This window comes from Meleagris gallopavo, chromosome 1 (genome assembly GCF_905368555.1).
Source record: "Meleagris gallopavo chromosome 1, MGAL_WU_HG_1.1, whole genome shotgun sequence".
Taxonomy (NCBI): Eukaryota; Metazoa; Chordata; class Aves; order Galliformes; family Phasianidae; genus Meleagris; species Meleagris gallopavo.
The window spans coordinates 10,910,481-10,930,938 of NC_139404.1; the positions used below are offsets into that span (position 1 = coordinate 10,910,481).

General features: G+C 38.0%; 1 long non-coding RNA gene across 1 annotated transcript; it reads right to left on the reverse strand.

The window, feature by feature from the left end:
* Positions 1–11,905: 11,905 nt before the first annotated feature.
* LOC146545200 (uncharacterized) lies at positions 11,906–16,984 on the reverse strand. Its single transcript, XR_014881230.1, has 3 exons — positions 16,664–16,984; positions 14,794–14,918; positions 11,906–12,859 (listed from the first exon to the last, which is right to left on the reverse strand). It is a non-coding gene; the product is annotated as an uncharacterized LOC146545200 (long non-coding RNA).
* Between the last annotated feature and the right edge of the window lie 3,474 nt (positions 16,985–20,458).

Below are 20,458 nucleotides of genomic sequence, written 5' to 3' on the forward strand. Positions count from 1 at the left end.
CAATGTATACTTGCAATTCCATTTTATTTCAGAATATGAAGAATGTCTTGTGAGACTTCTTATGTTTTTTCTATGCTTTTTACCTAACATTTAAATAGCTTGAGTGGAACTTTATCCCAGTTGTGAAATGGTCTTAATTTTTTTTTTAGGAAGTTGACTGTTTTTGAATGTCCAGTCTTCTAGATCCATATGCAAGTATGGACCAAGTAGTCTGATATCAGTGTTGCATAGAACTCAGAAAATTTCCTTGCTAATTTGAAAGTGGGAGATGATGTGAACTTTCTTCTAGCATAACCAAGGAAATGGGTAAGTACCAGGAAAGAGTTAAGAAAATTCTCTCCTTTGTCAAGGGAAGCGTCCTCAGAGTTTTCTTTTAAGAAGTGAGCAAAAATGGACACAGGAAATCCTGTGTATGAAGCCACTTCACTTTGAAAAAGTCGTTCAACAAAATCATCCATCAAATACTCCATAAGAAGTCAAGGTGGCAAATAGTAAGTAGCAAAATCCTGTGTAAATGAAGAACTGCGTAAAAGATAGACAATAGATGGCAAGATGTAATAAAGCTTTTTAAAAATAATTTCACAAAACTAGGTGATTGTAGATTATTTTGAGGCTCATGGAGATCAGCATAGCTGTAAAAATGAGAAATAGTAAACTGATAAATCTAGTGATACAGGGCGCGGTAAGCATAAGCCAAACCCCAAATAAGTTGCAGCTCCTTAGATTTATGTGAGCCGCGCTGTCCCTGACTCAAATACTGACTTAGTTTCTCAGGATCCCACAGGTGTTCAAGAGTAAAATCCCATGACATTACAGGTCCCCTTGCTTCTAAGATCTTTCCTAAACCTCTCCATATTCCCTACCAGTCAGCATTCTCTGCTTCTGGCGGAGACTCCTTCCCTTTGTAAAGGAATACAATCCAGGAAAGTAATAGCACGCACGCCAACATGAGTATTAATTCGAGATTCGAAAACTGTCTGACAAACCGAGAGGAAAGCCTGGAGACTGGTCTGAACATCGTGCTGTTTGTAAAATTAGCCATTCCATCTGGGATGTAAACGTCAAAATTCAAACCATACCACATTGCATATAGGTACCATGCAGTTGTCTCCGTCAATGACCGTAGATAGTTATATATGAACACAATTCCAAAACAAGTAATTATGACATTGATAATTCGCCAATAAGTTGAGAGTAACATGACAGCTTTTAATCCTTTACTCAACACCTTCATGATGAAAAGTGGGTTCATTGCTGGTGTCTATTAAAAAGAGGTTAATGAACTGAAACTGACAAGAGGAAGGAGGAAAAAGGGAAAAAAGAAAAGAAAAAAAAGCACTACCCAGACTAAGCAGTGCTCAAAGTTTACAAATATCCCAGAATACTGGCAGCACACCTAGTCTTTTGAAGTCAAGTTTTCCAGCACAGAAACCTAAACTACTGATAATGCTCCCTAACGAAGCTCTCTAAGAGCAAAGAGAGAGATTCGTTCTAAAAGCTAAAAAGCAGAATCGCCTGCATTCTCCACCAAAAAATCTGTCACGGAGTTAATGAGATCAATTTACACCTGTGACAGGGGGCAGTAGGCCCCTGCCCTCCCCTCCCCACCCCACAAAATGGGAAGGAAGGGAGGAAAAAAAAACAGCAGCAACAATCTATGGAGAAAAACTTATTTTACTAATTATGATATCGGAATGCAAGATAACACAATATAATACAATCTGATTGAAATTGAGACTAATAAATCAAATAAAATAGGAGAGAGAGTTCCCGAGACCGACTCAAACCTGAAAAGCTTGGAATGGCCAGGAAAGCACCCTCCAGCACCCACTGCAAGGCAGTAAGAGACCGCCCCACCTGGAAGGGCCAGATCCCATGACTTCCATAATGTATAGGGACAGGTGCCTGGAATTAGAGCATTAACACTTTAACTCCCAGTACACTACATGATGTTTTGATGCGGAATACTGAGAACCAAAAACAAACAAAAAAAAACACAAAACCATGACAAGTGATAATAAAAACTTATTCAGGTAGTAATGGTGAAAACTGCATGTGGAAAATCCTAGGAAAGTTTAATGATGCTAAATGACTGTGGAATAAGTTTCTGAAAAATATGTGATATACATAGAAGAAAATAGAACTAAAATTGATAGAACATTAGCTGTTGTCGGTCAGAAATCAGAATGATGAGAGATTTTTGGTAGAATAGGCAGTTTCACAAATGTTCTCTGAATAACAAACAGAATGTTGAGAAGTATATTGAGCTTTTTATACTCCAAAAGGGACTGCTGAGGTATGACAGAGTTCTGTAACTACCCAGAGAAAAGTGAATGATTCTTTCTTTCCATACAGGAATGAAACTTATTAACCTTTGAAGGGGAATAAATGAAAAAAAAGCATAGGCAAAAATGGATGTAAAACAAAGGGCATATGCTTTTATACTGTTAAACTATAAAATTACTTGCTGCCATTAATTTGCTTGGATTCAGACAGTAACAGGAAAAAATATATATATTAAAAAGAATATATTCAGTTCGGTTTGGTCCAAAAGTTCTTGGTCAGTAAGCAACAGAATGCTAGAGGCTGGAGGAGTACTCAGGGCAACCTGCTACCTTCTTCGATTATTCTACGGGTATTTCCTGGGTATATATACATTTCTATGGGTATATCCTTTTCTTATATGACTGGTAACTTATTTTCCAAATCCTGGTGTTCATTTTCTTTCTAACTCATAGCCATTAATACTGTCCATAACTTCCACACAAAATTTTCAGGTTTCTGCCTACACAGGAATCTGTCTTTCTCCAAAGTCATTCTTATTCTCTTATTCTGCACAATAGTTGACTTTCCTAAGAAAGAAAGAAAAGAAGAGAGGAAGAGAGGAAGAAAGGAAGAAAGGAAGAAAGGAAGGGTAAAGAGAGCAAGCAATGTAATTCCAGTAATAAGGAAGAAATACAATTATGATTATTCATTAAGAAAATGACCATAAATGTCCCTAATGAGAACACTGCACAAAATATAGCTTAATGCAATGCAATGCTCCCTAATCCAAAATTGCAGGGTGTGGACCAACTATTCCACTGCATAGGCTGTACACTCTGGAAATTTAAAATGCTCAAAGCATTATCTTTGCCAATTATATAAGCTCTGTAATTCTGACTCAGTACTTTCTGTGGACAGCAGTAAATACACACTGTTTGGTTGACTGATTTGTTTTGGTTTTTGTTGTTATTGTTTCTTTCTTCCTTTTTATTTTATTTTTGTGGGGGGTGGAGGGGGTTGCATTTCCTAAGCTGTAGAAATGCCCATAGCTAAAAGCAGGAATGGCAGCCTTCAACATAGGAACTTCTACTGCAGTGCTTAACGTTGAAAGTATTGGAAGTATACAGTAATTACCTGTGCTACTTTTTTCCAAGGAGATGGCACTCCTAAACCCGCTTGTATACAGTAAATATTTCATACAGTTACAAACACAAAAATTATACATACTCAAGAGAGACTCCTACTGAATCAAGAGGTTCAGAGTGGACCCCATTTTCCTAAACTTCTTCTCAGAGGTGCAGCTTGACCCAAGTTTACTCCAAGTTTATAGTTTACTTCTAAAGGTTGAGGAGAAGCTTCTGCTGAGTCACAAGGTTCAGAATGGATTCACTTGCCTTCTAAACTTGAAATGAAGAGGTAAGAAACCCAAGTGAGGCTGAATTCACTCCTACTCCCAGACTTGGTAAACAATTTATGTCTACGAGATTTGCATGCATATAGTTAATATTATATAATCTTAGCAAAGCTTACAAAGTTTAGAAGACTATTAGTCAGTTATCGAGGATCTGTATCAGCAGGGTGTCTCGTGACACCAAGGTAGAAAGCATCTCTACAATAGGAGTAACCTAAGAGGTGTCCCTACTCAGGGGGAGATGCTGTCATGCAGCCACTTGCTGGGCAGGAGAGCTCACAGGGCTCTTGGACTCGTGACTATGGGATAAGAAGATGGAGTGCATGCTCAATTGGCCCTCAGCCGTTGAACAAGACATCAGTCCATTAGTTCCTCCAGAACTCAGTTTAAGACAGTACTCCAGCTGCTATCTGTCCCAGCAAGTTCATAGAATCATAAAATGGATATGAGAAAGTAAAGAAATTGGTGTTACCAGTATTGTAGTCACTGTCTGCCTGACCAAGGCATCAGGTGTAACAGTCAGTGTTTGAGCAAAGCAAATGAAGGATCGAAAATCTTTAGATGGTAGGGAGTGCACCACCACAGAAGTGCAGAGCCTCACAGCTAAGGCAGGGGCTGATGGCCTTTAGCTGGGCTGGCATGGGGACCTGAGCTGTAGACAGAGTGTGGGATGTCCCAGTCAGCAGGGACAATAACGTTTATTCGTACCCTCGGGACCCTGACAGAAAAATAAGATAACTGCAGACCTCTACTGACCTCCTGGGTTAGCTCCAGAACTCATAGCATTGTCCTGCCATTGTAACAAGTGACATCCCACCATTTTTCTCCTACCTCACATCCAGGAGCATCTCCCTTGTGTTCAAATGGGAAGGAGAAGGAAAATAGGGCTGAAATATCCTCTATAAACATCACAAACCCAACAAGAAGCATAAGGTGAAAACAAAAAGGAAAAAAAGTAGGTGCAAGGCACTTAGCGATGAAAATGAAGGACCTTGAGCTCCAAAAAAGGATGAAGGATCTCAAACTTAAAGAAAAAAAAAAAAAATCAACCTACCTTCCTCCTCTCCTGCTTCAATCACCATCTACCTGATAGAATGATGTTATATCACACAAAGACAGTTTTGAGAGTCACTCCAGATGTCTTCTAAAATTAGTTTCGTACTGGGTGGCACATAAGCATTAGTTTCACAGCATTTCTTCCATACACTGAATGGGATAGTGATAGTTGTCATTCTGCCACAGCTTTTTCAAAAAACGTAAAAAATGCAGTAAGCCCCTTCACCAAGGCTGGACACCTATCTCTGACAGCAGAGCCACTGGGTCTACTGTGTTTTGACTTAGACAGACAACTATTTTTGCATGAAATGGTATAGTATTAATTCAAAAAGAAAAAGGAAACCTCCCTATTTTGAGCAAGGTCAGAAATTTGACAGGCATGATATAGCCAATGTGGAAATATTTTTTACTTGATAATTAATTATCTTTTATTGCTCATTTACATTAGCTACAACATTTGTGATCTCTAAACTACTAAAAATTGCAGCCAGCGTAGTATCTTTTCTCCCCATTTTAAAACATATTTTATGTAGCTATGGAGCAGCCTACAGCTTCTGTCAGATTAATAGGTACAATATGTTAAATTCTGTGACTCAACTGCTTTCTCTGTGCTGTTAACAAGCATGTTAAAAGTATATATTAAATACAGCAGATACACAGAATGCCTTAAGATACATCCAGGTCCAGTTTTCAGGACACATAAGTATACAGATTTTTTCCTAGACTCCTAGACTAGAGTTTCAAAATTTGACTTATATTTCAAAGACACGAGGCACAGGAGAGAAAATACACCAAGAACACTGACGGGAACTGTGTTCTTAAGATTTGAGGTTAAGTTTTAGAAGCTAAGAGATCCTAAAAGGTCCTGGATTTGTGTGAAGATTTACAGAACACTCAGAAAAAACTCAACACTAAGCCACCATAAGTTATTTTTCTCGCAAACATGTGCAGAGGTATCTGTGAAAGTGATGTGAGTACCCACACCAAGGATGTCGTAATTGTAGATTAAGTTATCCCTGAAAGAAGAGTTTAAATTTCCATCACCAAGAAAGTCTGAAGACAAAGTTACAGTCATGATCATCTTATCTCACTGCTCCCACATATAGTTATTTAAGAAGTCCCAATGCAGTTACAGTGCTTTTATTGTGATTCTTATCTCTCTTCCTTTCTGTGGATTTTATTATGCCTTTAAGACTGTCATTTTGGTAATTGATAGTTTTTCTATTGTATAATACCATAAGACTAAATCCAGAAATTTCCTGAGTTGGTGTTGAACTGTGAGTCTTTTATATACACACAAACTATTTCAAAGTCTGTCATAAATCAGAGATCTAAATTGCCTTGCCTATCATTTTAAAGCTCCTGAAGCAATAAAACAGCAATAAGTTTGTGACCTTGCCTGAGTAAGCAGTATGATGTTTTGACAAGTTGTTATGCTAATACCTTTTTAACTTTTTGTTCTCAGGCAGTATGCTCCTTTTCAAGAGAGGCAAACTGTACTGCCAGTCTGAGCGCTTGCTCAGACACTTCTAAGAAAAAATTGCTCCAGCACACTCCAAGAACTTGTCAGTCTATCATTTTCAAACAGTTAAGTGGATAATTAAGATTTGCCCACGTTCTGCCTCTGGAAAAGGCCATTAAATATGCAGATATGGTGCACTTTCAGTGATTACATTCTGTTGAGAAAGGAATCTGTCTTAACTGAGAAAGGCTATATCTTTATATCTGAATATTCTTGCTCTACTGCTTTTCCAACCAAGTGAAATCATTATTTCGGCACTCAAACTTCAATTTCTTCTTCCTAACTCTACATAATCTTGATATTTGGAATCATAGAACTACAGAATATCCTGAATTGGAAGGGACCAATAAAGTATCATTGAGTACAGTTCCTGGCTCCACCCAGGAACAGCCAAAATTCAAACCCTCTATCTGAGAGCATTTTTATCTGAGCCCCTTGAACTCCAGCAGCTGTGACTACTTTCCTGAGCAGCCTATTCCATTCCTATTGTCATCTGGTCAAGAACCTTTTCCTAATACCCAACCTGACCTTCCCTGATGCAGTTCCATGCCTTTCCCTTGGGTCCCATCCCTGTTACCAGAGATGATAGTCCCTGCACCTCTACTCTCCTCATGAGGAACACTGCAGACTAGATGGCTCAGATACTTTGCATGAATTGGCCTCAGTCTGCCTAATAAATAGATGTGAACTTAGGCAGTCAGTCTCTTTCTGTTAATCATCATTCACACACACACACCTGTAAAGGACTATTAATCAGTAGCTGCTTAAAAGTAGTACAGTGCAAGAGCCTAAGCTGAGAGAACTTGAACACAGTTTTGGTAGCTCCATTGATTTTTTTGCCACTTCCAAAGCCCTGTGATGATTTTCACATTCCAGCCCAATTTCTTTCCTTGAGATCAAAACTAATACATTATATTTGTAAAGTGTAAATTATCTCTCAGATTTTTATTCTTTGATGTTTCTAAGCAGAATGGCAGCCCATAGTTTCCTGAAATCAATCTTTTTATCAGTAACCTAAACTGTATCATGAATTCCCCTCCTGTGTTTGGTTCTTCCTTCTTTGGCTTTTACCATTGCTGAAGACTGAAAAAGAATGATTCCTGTCCCCTGAAAGCCTAAGTATTTTTCTAAGTATCTTGCAGTACTGCATGTAGCCTGACGTGCTTCTTGTACATACTTTTTGCTATTTGTAAATAGTGTTTTTTGTAGATAAGCAACCTGTAAACTAGCAATAAATAGTAGTTTACTTCTTGAAGAGATCCAGGGAAAGATGCTCCTCAATCTCCCAGATTGTGAGTATACACTGTGGATCTTCTTTTCTAATTATTAGGCATATTTCCCTTCGGCTGACATAGAGAAAAACTGTTCACCAGACTCTTAATGACGTTACATAATGCTATATTGTTATGCCCTTCATACTCTTGATTGAACAATGTTCATTAGTTCTTAGCCTACTTACAATCTTACAAGTTTCTCAGACACCACCTAAAAATGATAGTCTTTTCTTCATAATAAAATCCTATTTTTAAAGTGTACTGTAATAATTGTTAATTTCCTCAGATTTTCATAGAAGTCTCAGATTATTGTGTCATATTGAGATATTTTACCTTCAGAAATATTACACTATACTGACTTTTTAAAATCACAGATAATTTTCAGCAGAATTTTTCACCTGATCCTGTTTACTGTAGTATTTATAATCCTCCCAAAGGTGAAGAGCAGTTATTCTGCTTATTTTACTACCTTCAGATAAAATTATGCTAGTTACTTACGATGGCTTAAAGTTCACAACACTGTATCTTCCTAGTGAACTGACCAGATAACCTCTACTACTACTTTCTCCTTTCCTGCTCCTTTCTTAACCTCAAATAAACATCAATCAAGTTGAATTTTGGGCCATACACTTGAATAGATTAAATAGTGCTAAAGAAGAGGGCTACAAACCTCATTCACCTTACCTCAATCTGTCTTCTTTTTCTCACTTGTTCAGTCTTATGTCTGGGAGTCAATAGAAGGAATAAATTTCACTTGGCTTCCAATAGCTGACTGAAGTCACAGCTCATAGGTTTCAGTTCTGAGTAAGGACAGAGTAGCGTGGAGTAATGTTCAACTCAAGATGACTGCTTTAACCAAACATAGCTAGTTTTATTTATACAAGAGTAAAAGAAGCACAGCTTCCCGAATGACATATATAGTGGCTACTAAGCACATTCCGTGGCTATATTAGTCATGTCATAGACTCCAAAACAAAGCTCAATATAGATTTTTTTTTTAGGAGATCATGCACCCTGCTCAGTAATCTTGTTTAACTAGTCTTCTCCCTTTAAGAGACTTATAAGTCTTTGCAGTACAGAAAGCTTGTCGTACAGTACATTCCTGACAGCATGCAAAGAGGTCAAGCCTATCTAAATCCCTAAACTCACAATTGCAGATCACTTTACAAGCAATGACTTTTTATGAGGAACACACTCCCAATATACTGTTACATGCTCTCTGAAAACTCTTCTGAATTCAGTGCTTGATGCAGTATCTACCCCAAGGATTATCTTTCATTTCTTTGCACAGTCCTACAGATTTGTGCATTCCACAACTCTACACTTTTCTGCATTCACAGAGCATGACTATTGCTGTCAGAGAAAGACTTAAACACATCTCTGCAAGTATTTATCTAGGGATCTAGTTTTCTAAGAAACTATAGTCAAATCATGAAGTCAGTACAATTAAAATCTGGGAAAGCTTTTCTTTTATTATCCATAGAAAAAAAGAAGAAAAAAAAGGTTAAATTCACTGCTTCTAATGGAACTCCAAATATGGACTCAGTCAGAAGTGGTTTCTTGATCTTGGAAAAGGGATTTATTTTACATGTTTAACATTCGTAATTAGAAAAAATGTATATCGATAGATTTCCACTCAAATCACAATGATGTACTAAGCTCTGATTTCTTAAAAGCATTTATAAACTTCTATGAGATCATTAGAAAAAGCCTGCTTAATTACTTACTAGTGTCATAGTGTCATCTATAACAACAATTTTCTTTAAAGGGAATATATTGACTTCTAAATACAAAGTCTAAAGGGTGATAGACATAAGTAGGCCACAGAATGAAAGATCTGTTCTAAGGGCAAATGTTAATACACGTTGCAGCTGTGTGCCACAAGCATTTAGATGATGATGGCCACACATCTGTTAATTACAGGGAAGACAGGTTACATCAGACGATCAGCTTGAACACCATTCCCGAGTGATGAGAATGTCCCTTCAGCAGGTGTCTAGCTTGCTGACTGTTACAGTTCGTGACTGAAAAGAAGAACTTCATTTGAACAGCAAAGGATTTCTCCACAGGGACACCAAAGTGCCTCTTTTGTAACAAAAAGTGTCCTAGAAACCTAGTCCAGTACATAGGTACAGAAAAAAAGGACTTGAATATTCATTTCTTCACTCCTTGTGTTATTTTAAGGATTCCTTACCTGTCACCACATAGCTGGTCTCAGCACTCATCTGAAGTAGTACAAATGAATCAGGGAGAGAACACAGGATGATAAGAGTGTAGGACCTACTTAATTACTGTAAATGCATATCTAAGATTTATTACAAACACAGCCTCAGGCGGCTGGACACTGAATTTAACCTTATCTTTGCAGTCCAGTTTGTAAAATGACAGACAACTGTAGGGATTCCTCAATCAGAGGAAGCAGAATCAATGTGCAGTTTCTAGACTTCTACTAGAAGGTTACCTGTGTTCTAACAACTCATTCTAAACACAATTTCATAATTCATTACTGATTAAACTGTGCTTTTATCACAGCTCACATAAAGGATAGAGTTTTGTTGCTGAACTAAGAATCGAATCTAAAAAAATTCGAGGTATCACAATGTTGCTGCTAATTCAACCCAGAACAGGAAGAAAAAAAAAAAAAAAAAAAAAAAGTACGTAAAAGAATGAAAGACCGTTTTCACATGGCCAAACCCTCGTGCTTATATTTCCAACACATCAAGATCCCAGCCCAACTATGTTGAAATACAGGAATGCACTGACTGAGTCAGCAATAATCTCTGTCAGGTGAAATGCAGCTGCACAAGCCAGAGTCAAACTTTGATATGGTATGGTAAAAATATTAGTATTAATATGGTAAAAATAACAGCCCAAGGGAGTTATCTGCATGCAAGTATTATAGTAAAAATTAAAATGAAATAAAGTGATATTGTAAGTTAGAGAACTTACAAGAGAGATCAAAAGCAAAGATTGCAATAGTCTTGTATTGATTTGCTTATGATATATATTGTGATTTCATTTAAGCTTAATTGTTACTGGTAATGCTCCCTACCTCCTTAACTACAGTGGCACGATACTAGGTGAGAAATACTTTCCATTCACAGTTTTGAAAGAACATACTTTTTTACAAACACATAGAAGAAATTTGGGCAACAAGTACTGAGCAACCATGCTTAACTATCTTGCTTGATTATGGCTCAGCGTTTCTTTGCTGGCAGCAAGCAGAAGAATCATAATCATATCACACGATTTAGTGCATCTTAGAGTTTAGTTTTTCATCACAAGGTTCAGGCACGTAGAGATGTCATATGTTTAAACAGGAGGAGATTCCCTCTGCTGTTTTCCGATTAACTTAAATTAGGTAGGTTGTTCTGAAAGTAATGCCTCTTATTATTTCCATGGAAACTACAACAGGTGCAAAGAGCACAATAACACTATTTGACAGAACAAATTATTAGCTACAGAAAGCTATTTTTCAACTCAGTCACCACCATTAACCATAAATTTTCACCAGCAATTGACAACAGCCTGCATGCAGCACTCATTAAAATCTGCACCAGTGGAGGTGCTCCAAGTTACTCTGCCAAGCAATCACATGGAATTCTGTGTCTTACAACATGTCAGGACTCAGCTGTTTGGGTAATCATAGCTCTAGCTTGCCAGGGTACCTCGTCTTCAACTAGGGTAACCAAAGCCCAAACAGCTGGTACTAGAATCAGTGACAAATCTCCAAACTCTTCACTTAGCTGTGAAACCAGCCACCCTCCATCCCACTCTACCACAGAGATGACATGAGAAGTGTCTATTAAAAAAAAGGAAACTTGAAGTCATAGCTCATTTTGATTTTTGGCACACTTAACATACTCTTAAATGAATTTAAAATAAGCATTTTTAAATTCTGCTGTGGCACAGATCATGCTAGCTGTTGCTGTGTTTTACCTCTGTCAGAAAGCTATAGTTTAGTAAGGAGAATTTCAAATAAATATTTAACTAAGCTTATCATAAACAGTGAATTGAAAAGGAATAAGGTACACTTAGAATATTGCTTGTTATTTTTATGTAACCTTTATTGCTTAATCACATAATGACATATCAGTATTGATCAAGAAAAGATAAGTGAGAACATTTATGAGGAAAGAAGTTATTTACATTCTATTATTGAATATTTTATGACACTCATACAGTGTGTATCTGCTCAATAATGTGTATGAAATATGTTTTATATTAACCAAAAACAAAAAATAAAGATAACTGGTATGTTATTTTTTGTCAACAACCACATATATGATAAGGAATTTTATTATTTATTTGACAGCATTGTGAATATATATATATATACATATTCAAAAACATCAGTTTAGATATATACATCTCTAATATATTTTTTATTGTTGAAGTGAATTATACCATATTCATACATAAAATTTATATGTATGCATAATACATTTCTGAAAAAATATCTTATGGGAGAAATGGACAAGAATCACTGCAAACAAGCACTGGTCTAAGACTGAGGCAGCCAGCAAGCTGAGCAGCCTGAGCACTCACTGTCAGCAAGCACAGTCATCCACCTACTTGTTAGTTATCTGGAGTGCATTTCATTTTATAGCATCAGCATCTTTGTCTTTCGTTACAGCAGAAATTTATCAACTGCTATGAACGTAGCATTTCTCTGGGGTATTAATCTAGTACACTGTTTGTGTTACAAAGTGACACGTATAGTCAAGAGTACTCGAAGGTTCGCCTTTAGATGTTTTGTTGGCAGTAACAGGACACAGCCAGAAAGAACTCTTTGCATAATAAATGGCAGAGTTTATTTTGTACTGCTACATAGACCAAACTATCCTACAATGAACATTCTTGAGTGAGTGATTTAATCACCAAAGCTCCAGGTTAAAAATTTCAGTTCTTTTGTCTTCCAAAATTAATAATCTTCTTCTGTGACCTTCCTTCGTAACTAGCAATAAGATGAGAGGAAATATCCTAAAGTTGTAGCAGGGGAGATTCAAGTTGGATATTAGGAAAAAGTTCTCCAAAATAGTGGTCAGCCATTGGCACAGGCTGTCCAGGGACGTGATGGAGTCAGGCTGTCCAGGGAGGTGGTGGAGTCACTGACCCTGAGGGTGTTCAAGAAATGTGGAGATGTAGTGCTTAGGGACATGGTTTAGTGGGCAGTATTGGTGGTAAGTGGATGGTTGGATTGGATGATCTTAAAAGTCTTTTCCAACCTTAAAATGTTTATGATTCTCTGATTCAAGTAGGAAAGACTGTCCACTGACTTTGAGATTTGCCCGTGAATTTTCTGCTGGCTGCAGTGAGTTGCACGAGAAACTATGGAGAAAGTAACATGGATTTACTACAAAGTCAGAGGAATAGGAAATGTGTTACAAACAATTGCAAGAGTAAACTTTAAAGTAAGAAGTAATTTAAAGGAGCTGTAGACTGAAATTCTTCACACAAAATGGTACTGCCTTTAAAGAAAGCAAAAGTGTCTGTTGTAGCCATCAAAACAGCTTGCTTCTTCTGCAGCACTTGATAGAAATATATTTTCTCTAAGACATCTCCAGCTGTGCCCCTTTGAGCAGTCCAGAACTGCTAGCCAACCAGCTGCATTTTGCTTAGTGCTGCTGGGAACAACATGCTAATATTTGTACAAACAGTTTGTTCTCTTTATTTCACTGGGGAAAAAATCATACAGTTTCCAACTGCCTCTAAATGTGAGTCTTCCTGCTTTTTAAAGAACAATCACATTTTCAAGTTAAGTAAGCAGGAAGTGGAAGCTAACAGCTGAGCAATCAGGGGAAGGACCTGTGCTCTAGTAACTTGTCTGAGTTTTGCTGAGCCATAGCTGTGGGAAGTGCAGGGATACCAAAATAACTGCTCCTTCCAAACACTGTTGTGAGACCATGTGATAGCAAGAGTTTGCTACAAGGAATGAACTGCTTAGTAGCAAAGAAATTAACTTCAGAACTGACACTCCCTTGTTCAGCTCACTTATAGGATAATGCATTTCTCAGGTAGATTCTTATAGTTACAGAGCACTAGGGAAAAATAGACACAACTGAGCATTCAGTATTTATTACAAATACATATGCACATCAAGGATAATTAAATACTCTGCTGCTCTTGTAGCTTCAGCATTGCAGGTGCCTGGCAACCCCACCACTGTTCTTGTTCCTTAAACTAAGTACATAGAAGAATAGAAGGCTGCAGGCTGACCTGATTGCAGCCTTTCAGTACCTAAAGGGAGCCTATAAACAGGGGGGGAATCAACTCTTTGAAAAGGTTGATAGCTGCAGGACAAGGGGAAATGGTTTTAAGTTGAGGGAAGGAAGATTTAGGTTAGATGTCAGGGGGAAGTTCTTTACAGAGAGAGTAGTGAGGTGCTGGAACAGGCTGCCCAGAGAGGTTGTGGATGCCCCGACCCTGGAGGTGTTCAAGGCCAGATTGGAGGGCAGCCTGGTCTAGTATTAAATGTGGAGGTTGTTGGCCCTGCATGTGGCAGGGGGTTTGGAGATTCATGATCCCTGAGGTCCTTTCCAACCCTGACAATTCTGTGATTCTGTGATATTCTACTCTGATACAGATCCCTAACGCCAGTAGAATAATACCAATATAGCATTCTTTCAAAAATCAGGAACAGGCTCCCATTTTTCAACTTTGGCCAACAACTGACAGTTGTCCCTTCTGTGTCCACATTTGGACTTCTTGACTTGGATTTCTTGCTTGTATCACAAACAGAGTTCACAGGAATATGTGCTTGCAAAGTAAAAATTTCATGCTAATTGCTATTTGGAATATTTCAGATTTTAAATGTCCTTTTTTGTATGTAAGACTACTGTCAAATAATGTGATAAGTTGCCAAAGTTCAAAAATCATCTCAGAAGTACCTAGCTGTCACCGGCTCAGCTTTCAGAAAGCTTAAAAACCATAATAATTTATAATTCTTTTCCCAAACTTTGTTTTCCCCTGGAAAATTTCAAGCTTTTCTTTAAATAATACAGCCCACTTCTAAAGAGAACAATTTTTGCAAGGTCTATCTGATCCATTTGTGAAGGGTCTGATTAATGTTTATAAATACCTCATGGGAGGTGAAAAGCAAGTGGAAGTGGCCAGGTATGTAGTTATAGGACAAGGAGCCTAAAACTTGAACAAAGGAATTTCGATGCACGCATGCAGAAGAACTTCTTTATGGTAAGAGTAACAGAGCTGCACAGAGAGATTGTGGAATCTCCTATAGAGATATTCAAGACATGTCTACCTACCTCTGTGACCTATTGTAGGGTACTACTTTAGTAGGGAGGTGGACTTGATGATCTCTTGAAGTCCCTTCCAACCCCGGTGATGCTGTGATTCTGTGGTTCTGGATTTTGAAGGAAATGTTGTGCAACTGAAAAAAAAATCAGTGGGAATTGAAAAGCTGCAGGTTGTGCAGGTCAGATGGTCACTTTACTTAGCAGCAAAACGCTGTCTGACTACAAATCATAGGGCTTCTGAGGAACATTGGGAGGCATTATCACATGAATCTTGATGCAGTTATAAAGAGTAGTGTTATTTTAACAGTTCCAGTAAGCACCATTCAGTAAACTGAAAGATCCACATCTCACAGCAGTAGCAGCAAGCATATCTGGGAAAATATAACTTGGGAGCCTCCCCTGATAACTGCAAATAAATGTTTGTTTCATTTTTACTAATTCACTGTAGTAATAGTGCTGGTAACATGTGACAGAAGAAAAACTAACAGCCACAGTAATGAAAATTCTTTCCATTAAACTTGGCAACCTAGTGGATAAAAAAATCAATGCCATACACCCTTCAACATCTGTTATGGCTGTTAGGAAGAGTTCAAGACTCTAGACCAGTTAATACTAAAAAAGTTCTTGGATAGTGGTCTGAAACATCAAAATGAAAATAATCTTTAAAAATATCTCCAGAAGATATTATAACAATATCAAAGTTCAAAATTTATTTTGAAGACAACCACAAAACTATATCCCTCATTCAAGAGAGATCCTAAAAGCACATCCTTAAGAAATAAAATTCTAACAGCCACTTCCACACTAAGTGAAAGTGGAAGTAATCGCTTCCAGTAACTGTGAAAGTACCTAAGTTCTCCAGAAATTTCAAATGACTTTGCTGATTTTCATGAAGGAGAACAATACAAATAAATAATAGGCAAGTCAGCACTAAATATTAGCCTGTTCTGCTTTCTAGCCAATTTCCATACAGCTAGAATATTAATGCTTACTGAAAATTACAGACTTGCACCATTTCAGAAAAGTTTTTGAATACTTTTGTCCTTTTTACTCATGTTTTTATGTCTTTGTATGAAGTAAAAGTACCTTACTGTGTTTTTCTAAGGGGAAAAATATATACATGAAAACATTTAACTTCTTTCAAAAACATTTCAAGATCTCAGCATGAAATTGCATTTCTAATACAAGCTATAGCCATTGTTCAAGTGAAACAGTACAATGAAGTATTCAGACAAGAAGCATCTGACATCTTAATGCATCTCAGAAAATTCATAACATTATTCACTATGTCAGCTTGAAAACCCTAATGAGAAGGACCAGCCAGAGTTGTTGCTTGGTCCTGTGAAGAAAACTTCTCAAACATGATTCTCCTTAGAAGGCTATCTCCAGCAGTTATTTAAAACACACACACACATAAATAATAATAAAATAATAATAATAAAAAAATTAGAAGCAGTAATCATTGTTTAAGAGAACCACAACCAAGGAAACAGAGAATCATCTATGAGAAGTGGAAGTCTTTGACTTTGTTTGCAACTTCCAAGAAGCAAGGTACCACACAAAAAGGGTATTCAAGTTATTGAGGAAAATTATTATTAAAAAAGATTATTAAACATTCCTGAAAAAATGGATGTCAGCCATGGATGAAAGCCTAAGGATGCCAGCCATGGCCATGACTGCAGCCACTATAACCAAGACTATATTACTCAGTCGTACTAAAATCCAGTTAAGTTTTGAAACAATGGAGGAAAGGTACATTCTGATTTTGAGAAATATGTGTGGTATATCAGTAACAGCGAAGAGACAGCAAAGTAGAACAAATAGGTCATGGATGGCCAACTGTCCATTGCTGCTGAGAAAAGGAAAGAAACCCACCTACCAGGATTATTGTAAATGTCCCCAAAGAACTCTAAGGAAAACCAAGTTCAAGAGGAAGGTCCACTGTACTGAAATAGAATATGAATCTTCTGACCATTTCTGGGTACCAACTATTCTAATCAAAAGTATGACTCTGTTTACTGGAGTTTGCTAATCAGCACAGGAACATTTTATCTCTACGTATCCTTATACCTCTTTCTCGTAATATACATAAATCTTAAACTTTGAGTTTGAACCTGAAGGCCAGAAGTTGCAAAGCATTTGTATAGCCAAGAAATAAGAGATGTCTTTACATTTCTGGAGATAATCACTGAAAAGAGGTGTAGCAGGAATAGGTTCTAGACAGGGACTCTACAGTACGAAATGTACCAAGTGAAGCACAATGGTTTGCAGTTTTTATAGAAATACTTGATAAGTTTCCCAACAGGAAACACATTTGATTGGACTAATACCAATAAACATGTTATCAGTTTAGAACTTGGTAAGTTAGCTCACACAGCACTTTGCTGTGCAGAAATAGATTGAAGTAAACAAAAGATAGCTTGAGTACTTGCACACAGTCATTTCTGTCAGTACTGTTCTGAGAAACTAGATTACCGTTTTCTTTCCTCTGACTGAGAGACTTAGTAATTGCAGATAAGGTATACAGTAGAATCAACCTGTTCCTAGAGATTATTGATTTAGCCACAACAATGTAGGCAGTTACTTTGGAAAGCAGGTCTAGAACAAAAAACAACTGTCCTTTTCTCCATCCCTTTCTTGTTATACAGGAGCCTTGCAAAGATGATTTATCATTCTGTGGTGAGTGGACTGGCTTGAAGTATTGTGGAGAGGAGGAAGAGTAGTTCCTCCCATTTGCGCACTATCTGTATTTCTGTATCTCCAAGCGGCAGCAGAAATAGCCAGACCAGACTGACACATTTTCAGACCAGCTTCCTCTTCTTCCTTGTAGAGAATTTTGCTCAGCTTCAGCCAACCTTCCCCACACCTCCCAGGTCTATTTCTTGGAGTAGTAAAATTCACTGTTTCCCTCAAGGCATAAGCTGTCTATGTTGCATGTATTCAAAGTGGAGAATTGCTGTATGGGGTAAGTCTAGGTTCTAGGAAGTCACCGTGAGATAACCCTAAGGAAAATATTTACGTCCCCAGAACAGACAAAGATGAACATCCTTCTTATGAAACTTAGAAAGTGTGAGATAGATAAGTGGACAACAAGGTGGATTGAGAACTGGCTGACTGGCAGAGCTCAGAGGGTTGCCATCAGCGGTGCAGAGTCTGGTTGGAGACCTGTAACTAGCAGCGTTCCCAGGCGTCAGAGCTGGTCCAGTCTTGTTCAACATCTTCATCAATGACCTGGATGAGGAAGAGAGACTCCACTCTCAGCAAATTTGCTGATAATACAAAGCTGGGAGGAGTGATTGACACATTGGAAGATTGGGCTACCATTCAATAAAACCTGGACAGATGGGAGAGTTGGACAGGGAGGAATCTGATGAGATTTAAAAAGAGCAAGTATAGCCTTGCATCTGGGGAGGAATAAATACATGCATCACTACAGGATGACCTGCTGGACAGGAGATCTGTGCAGAAGGACCTGGCTGTTCTCGTGCACAGGTTGACCATGATCCAGCATTGTCCCTTTGTGGCCAAGAAGGCCAATCGTATCCTGGAGAGCATTAAAAAGAGTATGGTCAGAAGATGGAGGGAGGTGATCCTCCCCCTCTACTCTGCCCTTGTAAGGCCACATCTGGAGCACTGTGTCCAATTCTGGGTCCCCAGTTCAAAAAAGACAGCGATCTCCAAGAAAGAATTCAGCGGAGGGCCACAAAGATGATTAAGGGCCTGGAGCATCTTCCATACAAGAGAAGGCTGAGTAACCTGGTTCTGTTCAGCCTAGGTAAAAGAAGACTGAGAGGGGATCTGATTAATGTTTATAAATATCTAAAGGGATGTAGGAAGCAAATGGAGGAGGCCAGGTTCTTCTCACTGGTGTATAGTGATAGCACAAGGAGCAGTGTCCTAAAACCTGAACACAGGAAGAGAGACTGTGAGTTCCCCATGGAGATATTCAAGACCCATTTGCATGCCTAGCTGTGAGACCTATTGTAGGGCACCTGCTTTAGTGGGGGGGGCGGGGGAGGAGGGAAGGTGGATTCAATGGTCTGTTGAGTTTTCTTCCAACCCCTGTGATTCTGTGATTCTGTGATTCTGTGAATCTTGTGTTTTGAAGTTTAAAATCAATGTTCATGCAAAAGGGATGATGCAGCATAGTCTAAAATGGGAGACAGTATAATATACCCTTCTCTAAAATCTAAGCTTACATTGTCCCTACCAGCCTAAGATTATATTCAAACTTCATTTAGTTTCACATTTCCACTACAAGGCATAGCATTTATGATCCTTTCAATATTGCTTCTAAAACTCACTCTAATAATCAACTTTATTTGTAAATGTATTTAATACAGATGTTCTTGAATGTCTGTTTTCAGTACGTCTCCAACCATGTGAAAAAATTAGGCTTGGGGATTTCAGAACTGCCTTCTCAGATTACATACTGAAATTGCTTACCCATCCTGTCCTTTCTTCGTATATTTTTAGTGTAATTGTAGTTTAATTTTGTAGCAATGAGGAGTTACTTCTTCCTTTAAACTGTTAGTTAGTTTCAGTCTGCTCTGTTTTAAAGTCTGGTAAAAGATCCTGATTCCAGCTGTCAACAATATCCTTTCCTTGGTTTTAACCTTCACTGAACTGGAGCGACAGAGATCCATCAACTTAAAAATGGCCAAAACACTGGAATCCTCAGCTAAAGCCCCAGAAGCAACATGGGGGAAGGAGAATATTTTGCAGCCTCCAGAGAGGAAGAGAGAGAGATTTAATCAGTTTGGGGCTGGGGGAAGGGTGGTGACTGTGGCTTGAAGTATGGACGTAGTTGTACATACTATTCATACCATTAGACTGTAAACTCTGTGATGCCTCAGGAGGACCTACACAATGCATTCTCCCAATAATTTAGTGATAAATAAACTTTGTCTTCATCATTGTACCCGACAGGGAGAGGCCCGATGCTGAGTTCATCTAAGCAAGCCACCAAGGAGGATGTGGGGAGCTCAAAACCAAGACGACTGTAGTATCTTAAATGCTGCTGCTGACTGGAGCTCTCTAGTGGGTACATGCTGCAAAGCAGCATCCTTACTTCCCTCAGTTTCCAGAACACAATTGCATTCTGGCATTCTCAAGCTGTGAATAACCATCAGGGCCAAGATTATAATTTTACTTTGAGCTCCTTAAGATATAGAAGTTGAGGAAAAGAGGCAATACACATAAACACACACACACAGAGAAAGAAAAAAAGAAAAAAAAAAAAGATGACATGCATTTCAACTGCATCTACACACGTAAGAAGAACAAGATAACAAAAGATTCATCTAATCCAATCCTTTCTGCGGCAAAAATCTTGTCAGTCAATGACATATAATTCTAAATACCATATAATGCTTTGATTGTCTAACAACACACACCAAAACATTGAGTTTTCATGTCATTCTGAAAAGATAAGTGATATACAGAAAAGTCAGCATGTCTCACACCATCTTCTTTTACAAAGTTTATTATATTTTTGTCCTAACCTCAGTGAAGCCCTTAACAGCATAAGGTAGCAGAAAAATAAGGCGCAAAGACAGACAGGCTTCAGCTGGGATAGAAGATAGGCATTCTAGATGGCCAGCATATAATCTAATTTTACTTGTCATATTTGGATTGTTGTATTGCTAATGAGTGGCAAAGCTCAACAATAACT